The sequence below is a fragment of the Sminthopsis crassicaudata genome, chromosome 5 (genome assembly GCF_048593235.1).
Source record: "Sminthopsis crassicaudata isolate SCR6 chromosome 5, ASM4859323v1, whole genome shotgun sequence".
NCBI lineage: Eukaryota > Metazoa > Chordata > Mammalia > Dasyuromorphia > Dasyuridae > Sminthopsis > Sminthopsis crassicaudata.
Window position 1 is genome coordinate 81,304,881 of NC_133621.1, and position 6,540 is coordinate 81,311,420.

Sequence of the window (6,540 nt, forward strand, 5' to 3'; positions counted from 1 at the left end):
TTCTTTCTTTCTTTCTTTCTTTCTTTCTTTCTTTCTTTCTTTCTTTCTTTCTTTCTTTCTTTCTTTCTTTCTTTCTTTCTTTCTTTCTTTCTTTCTTTCTTTCTTTCTTTCTTTCTCTTTCTCTCTCTCTCTTCCTTCCTTCCTTCCTTCCTTCCTTCCTTCCTTCCTTCCTTCCTTCCTTCCTTCCTTCCTTCCTTCCTTCCTTCCTTCCTTCCTTCCTTCCCTCCTTCCTTCTTTCCATTATATTTTAAAGATTATATTAAGTCTGAATTACTATGATTTCCAAAGTTGTTTATAATGAAACTGTATCCTATCCATCCTATCTTATTTTCAGCTTGTCTCCAAAATGAGCCTTAAAATTTTCTGTTACCTTCCTTGCCACCCAATATAAAATTCGATATCACTTAGAGGTCATATTTGACAATTTACCACAGTATCCAAGAATAATCAGAGCCAGGAGCACTAGGATGGTATTTCTAGTTATTGTGTAGCTATTTTTTTTAGCAGTTGGGTGACATGTAGTTGATATCTTTAAGGAGATAGGGCAATTGACTGTTTGGTTGTCAGGCGGGCTGAAGCCTTCTTTCTCTTGGATATGCTCACATGGTCATAGGATCAAGCTGCAGAGGATTTGAGAGGACAACTAATGCAAACCATTCATTTCACTGATAAAGCAATTAAGACCTAAACAGGCTCACTGATATTCACCATAAAGAAAAGTTGGGTACTTGAAGTTCCTTATGGGTCACCTCCTATATATCTAGTTTATTCCTAGGGCTTATTTACCTATCAGGGTTAAAAATCTATTCTTTCTTTCTCACATACATTTTTCATATCACAGTTTCCCTTTCATTTTCTTCTGCCACATTTCCAATGCTCTCCACAATCAGAAAGTCAATTCGAAGCAAGAATAAGTGACTTGCATGAGCACTTAATGTGAAACTGACCTGGTTAAGGAAATCACTCTTCCCTCAGGTGCCAAAATGAAAAGCTAATATTCATCACGAGAAACATGTGAAGTTCTTATACCAAAGAATAAGCAATCAACTAGATTGCAAACTCTTCAAAGTAGATCATGTCTGAGAATTTTCTGATACTTGCCAAAGTGTCTAGCACAGTGCTGAGCATGTCACATGTGCTCAATAAATACCTATTGATGGAGTCTATGATCCTGAGGTTTATCTTGCAAGGGATATGCCCTCAATATTTTGAGAATGACCAAAATTTAGTAGAGTTTTAGCATTTAAGTATATTTGATATTGTTCTTATTATTTGAAACGTGGTTATTCTCTATTAACCATAACACCTATTGGAGGAATGGAAATATATTTGGTAACAAGCCCTCAGTCTTCACAAGGTAATCTCACTGAAATAAATGAGTGTCTTGAACTAACATCTTTGTGTGATATCAGGATCACATAATAAATCACATTTACCTTCCACTTGCCCCTCTCATTTTGATTACTTTCTGCATGACCTTCCTTATTCCTGATGAATTTTTTTATTTTAATGTTGGATCTGCCACTGAATTTATTACCAGATGGCTTGCCAGATCCCTGAGAATGTACTCATTTATCTTTGAATACTTAATATATCTGAGTCCTTTAAAAATATTGCTCCCCATTGCCTAATTTCCCAAGTCAAATTTTTGACTTTATTGTCATTCATTTTTTTCTACAAGTATTTATTGAGCATCTACTGTATGCAAGGCTCTTTACTGGGTGCTAAGCAGTTGAAGTTCCTGCCTTCTTACTATCTTTCTCCTAAACAATCTAATCCAATTCAACAAGCATTTATCGAGGATCAACCAGATTTAAGGTACAGTGTGGGGTGCTGGGAGTATAATGACAAATTGCAGAACAATTTCTGCCTTTACAGAGATTATATTCTACTAGAGAAGGGTTTCTTAACCTTTTTGTATCATGGATTTCCTTTGGTCATCTGGTGAAGCCTATGGAACTCTTCTCAAATAATAGTTTTATATTATTGAAAGAAATGCTTAATTTTAGTAAGAGACTAGTGAAAAATGAGGATGTAGATTTTTTTTCTTATCAACCCTCCTGAAATTTATCCATGGACTATATATATACATATATATCCACATTAATAACTAAAGAAATCTGTAAATGCTCTAACTTTGAAAGACACTTTCTAGCTTCTGGGAATCCTAAGAGGCAGAGATGGGGATGGGATGTGTGGCATTTGAAGTATACAGGGTAGCCTCTGAAAAGTTAGGGAGGTAGGAAACTTAGTTTGGGAAACATGTAAACTACTCACACCCATGTCACATTTCCTGGTTACTCAAGCTAAAGAATGATTCCTTTTCTGATAGTCCTTACAAAGTCTGTCCATGCATGAATTATTCCATTGATAATTTCCACTCTGTGAATTCACTTTCTCCACTGACATGACAGCAGTATTGGTTCTTTGCCCAGAGTTCATTACTTAACATTTGATCATAGAAAATTTGAAATTCTAAGTGTTTTTCCCCTCCTCTAAAGAAATTTTACTCCAATGCCCAATTAAATCATAGAGATAATGCTGAGCTCTGGGAGCAAGGAGTAGATACTGCAAAATTTTGTAGATTCTACAAAAGATAGAAGGGCTTTGGATATGGTCAAAGTAATGGATGGTGGGCCTATTATCAGAGGACCAGTCTGGGTAGATTTGGGGAGTTTCACTGAACTTCCTGAAGGTTGATGGCCTACTAAATTATGAAGGAGTTATGATCTATATCATTGGCTGGAATACTGACACAGATGAAATTATAGCTCCTTGAAATTTTGAAGCATATATATTTTAAAAGCCTGGCAATTAGGTATAAAAAATTCACCAACCAAACATTTTCTAAAGCATAGATGGAAAAAATGTAGTTTCTTTCCTTAATGACATTAATAAAACTAAAGCAGGTTGGGTGCTGCCTCAAACTGTATCTTTCCCCTCCAATTCTTTCCCCAAATGCCTGGAATTTTACCATGTCAAATTTATTGCTTTGGGTTAATTCTTCCCCCCTTCACACCTGTAGCCTGTTTTAAAACTTAATTATGTGTGGGAGGACTAACAAATTTCCCCAGAAATTTTATTTGAAAAATTACTCGATTATTGTAGTTTATTTGTACATAGCTGCTTGCATCTGTCTTCTCCATTAAACTGTGAACTCCTTGAGAGTAAGAGACTATTTTTTTGCCTTTCTTTGTAATTCTAGTACTTTGTTACCTGCTTGGCATATGGTAGGCGCTTAATAAACTTGGATCTGACCTTTTGTTTTCCTGGGCTATGCCAGAAGAATAGAATATCTTGGAGTTATTATCAAGAAGAAAAAAAATTGATGGTTTGTGTGTCTGAGGATCATTTTGGAGGAGATTTAAAGTAAAAAAAATATAGCAGTGTATGTATATATATATATATATACATATATATATATGTATATATATATATATAAATTAAAGATTAATACCTACTAAGATATAGAAGGCTTGTAATCTGCATTGATGGAAGAAGTACACATACCATTGAATCATGAACCTGGAGGTATTTTTCAAATTAGTTTCTTCCCTAACAGAACAGACCTGAGTAGAATAAGGATTTATAGTGGAGAAAAGGAGTACTGAAATGGAAAATGGCATTAGGAGTAAATACCTTGGGTGGAAGAGTAGTATGGTAGCATGCAAAGATAAAATTTTTGGCTTGTTAATAATACAAAGCAGCCAGCTGGTGAAGTGGATAGAATACTGGTCCTGGAGTCAAGAAGATTCATTCATTTTCCTGAATTCAAATCTGACCTCAGATACTTTGCTATGTGATTCTGGGAAGGTCATTTAATCCTGTTTCCCTCAGTTCTTCAGATGTAAAATGAGTTGGAGAAGAAAATGGCAAACCATTTCTGGGTCTTTGCAACAAAACCCCAAATGTGGATACCAAGGGTCAAACATGACTGAAAATTACTTAACCACAACAATTCATAATACTGAGTAGACTTATCTCTAATAACTTGGAAGAGGTATGAAATTTGCCTTGTCCAGAAAAACAGGGTAATTCAGAATGGACTTTGACCAGTGGTCTATTTGGCAGATTCTTCTGTGACCCATCATTTTAAATGGTTCCAGAGCACTTAGAAACTATCTCTTATGCTTGAAATACTCCTAGTCTCTTGGTTTGTGGTGCCCATTTGCAGACAATCTTTGATTTCTGTCCTCAAATGCTGACTCATTTTCCAATGGATCCTTAAGCACTTATGGGTTCCTTTGTAAGCCATTATTTTATCTTTATTTTTGCCTGCTTTAAAAAATGTTCTTGTTCCTTTCCCACCGGTATGTTCTGTTTCTCCAAGTAGGCTGGATGTTCCTTCTACTTCTATTCTTCTACTCTTCTGCCTCTCTTATTCCCTCTTCTTCTCTCCTGCCTCTATTACTGCCTCTTCTCTTCTCCTGATGACTACTGTATTTGTCTACATAAACCGGGGAATCCATAAATGTTTTTGTTTGACTTGCTGAATCCTTTTGTATGTAAGCAAAGATCCATAGAGGAAGAAAGAGTGATCTTGGTCAGCCAATGAGTCAGTTAACAAGAAGTTATTTTTTTTTTTCTGCCTTAGGCTTTGCATCAGTGGGAATACATAGAAAACAAACCATTCTGTATACATTCTAATAGGAGAAATAACATGCGAATAACTAGATAGACCCAAGGTATGGAGCAGATGGGGGGTAATAGGAAAGGGACAGACACTAAAAGCTAGGGCAAGAGGTGGTGGTAGTGGGAAGGGGAAATGTTCTTCAGTTGGTTAGACTCTTTATGACTCCGTGGACCGTAGCATGCCAGGCTCTTCTACTTTCCACTTTCTCTTAAAATGTCCAAATTTATACTCATAGCCATCGCATTCTCTGCTGTCTTCTTTTCCTTTTGCATTAAAATCTTTTCAATTTCTGGGTCTTTTCCATCGAATCCCCTATTTTCATTATGTGGCAAAAATATTTAAGCTTCAGTTTCAGTATTTGACCTTTTAGTGATTGCTTGAATTAGATTGAATTGATGTTGCTACCAAGTGACTGAAAAGTCTTCTCCAATACCACAACTGGAAAGCATCCATTCTGTGGCACTCAGTTTTCCTGATAGTCCAAATCTCACAGCCATATATTGATGCTGGAAAAACCATAGCTTTGACTATTTTGACCTTTCTTGGCAAGGTAATATCTTTATTTTTTAGTATGCTGTCCAGATTTGCCATAACTTTCCTTCCAAGGAACAAATGGCTTTTAATTTCATGTCTGTGGTCACTGTCTGCAGGGATTTTGGGGCCCAAGAATATAAAATCTGATACTGCTTCCATTTCTTCTCCCTCTATTTGAGACCAGTTGCCATGAACTTATTTTTTTTTTTATGTTAAACTTCAAGCCACATTTTACATTCTTCTCTTCCATCAACATCAAGAAGCTCCTTCATTTTGCCATCAGAGTGGTCATCATCTGTATTTCTGAGATTACTGATATTTCTCCTGGCAATCTTAATTGTGGCTTTTGATTCATCCAAGTTGGCATTTCACATGATGTATTCTGTATAAGGTCTCCTTCAAAAAGTGGCATTTGAGTTGAATCTTGAAGGAAATCTTGGAATTAAAGAGTTAGGGAGGAGATACCAGCACACTGAAAGAACTCCTTGCTTCCATGTTCTCAAAGTCCACCATTGCACCCATGTTTCAAATTCTAACCTTTGTTGGTTCATCCTAGCAGGAAAATGCAGGATACAAGCTGTGTCACCCCTTATTTATTTTTATGAGGGGTAGATTATTTCCAATTTCCTTCTAGCTCTAAAATCTCTGATTGTATATTAAACAACTACATGGCACAGGACACAATCAGGAAGGCTTCAATTCCAGCCTAAGATATTAGCTATGTGATCTTTGGCAAATCACTTTAACCTCTGTTTTGCCTTGATTTCCTTCCTCTGTAAAATGAGGTTAATATAGCCTCTATCTCCCAGGGCTGTTTTGAGGCTCAAATGAGATAATAAAGTGCTTAGCGTGGTGTCTGGCACATCATAATCTCAGTATAAATTATATAAATGTAAGCTATCATCATCATTATTAAGCAATCCCTATGAAGGTAGCCCTTATAGAAAATTATCCCATTACCAGGCATCAATACCTTAATATACTAGTACTAAGCAACGAACAGACGGAATGGAATACAGGATGGTTAAGTTTGATGGATGGATGGAACAATAGGTCTGGAGTATCAGATTGCATTTGAAGCACAAATGAGGCATGGTAATGGGGCGCAGTAAACTCCTCATAAAGAGAAAGGACATGCGAAGAGATGGGAACATGACAGAATCCAGTTTTATTCAGGGTTCTTTCTTTGTCTATATGAGTATGTTAGATTCATCTTGGGGTAGATTCAGCAGTGGAACTAGGAAAATGGATAACTTGAGAACTCCCCTTCAGCAGGAGTGCCCAAAGTCAATATTTAGTAGATTATCTGATAATATTTTGTTGTGATAACACAAGAAGATTCCAGATTCTATTTTGCTAAGCTTTCTTTACCA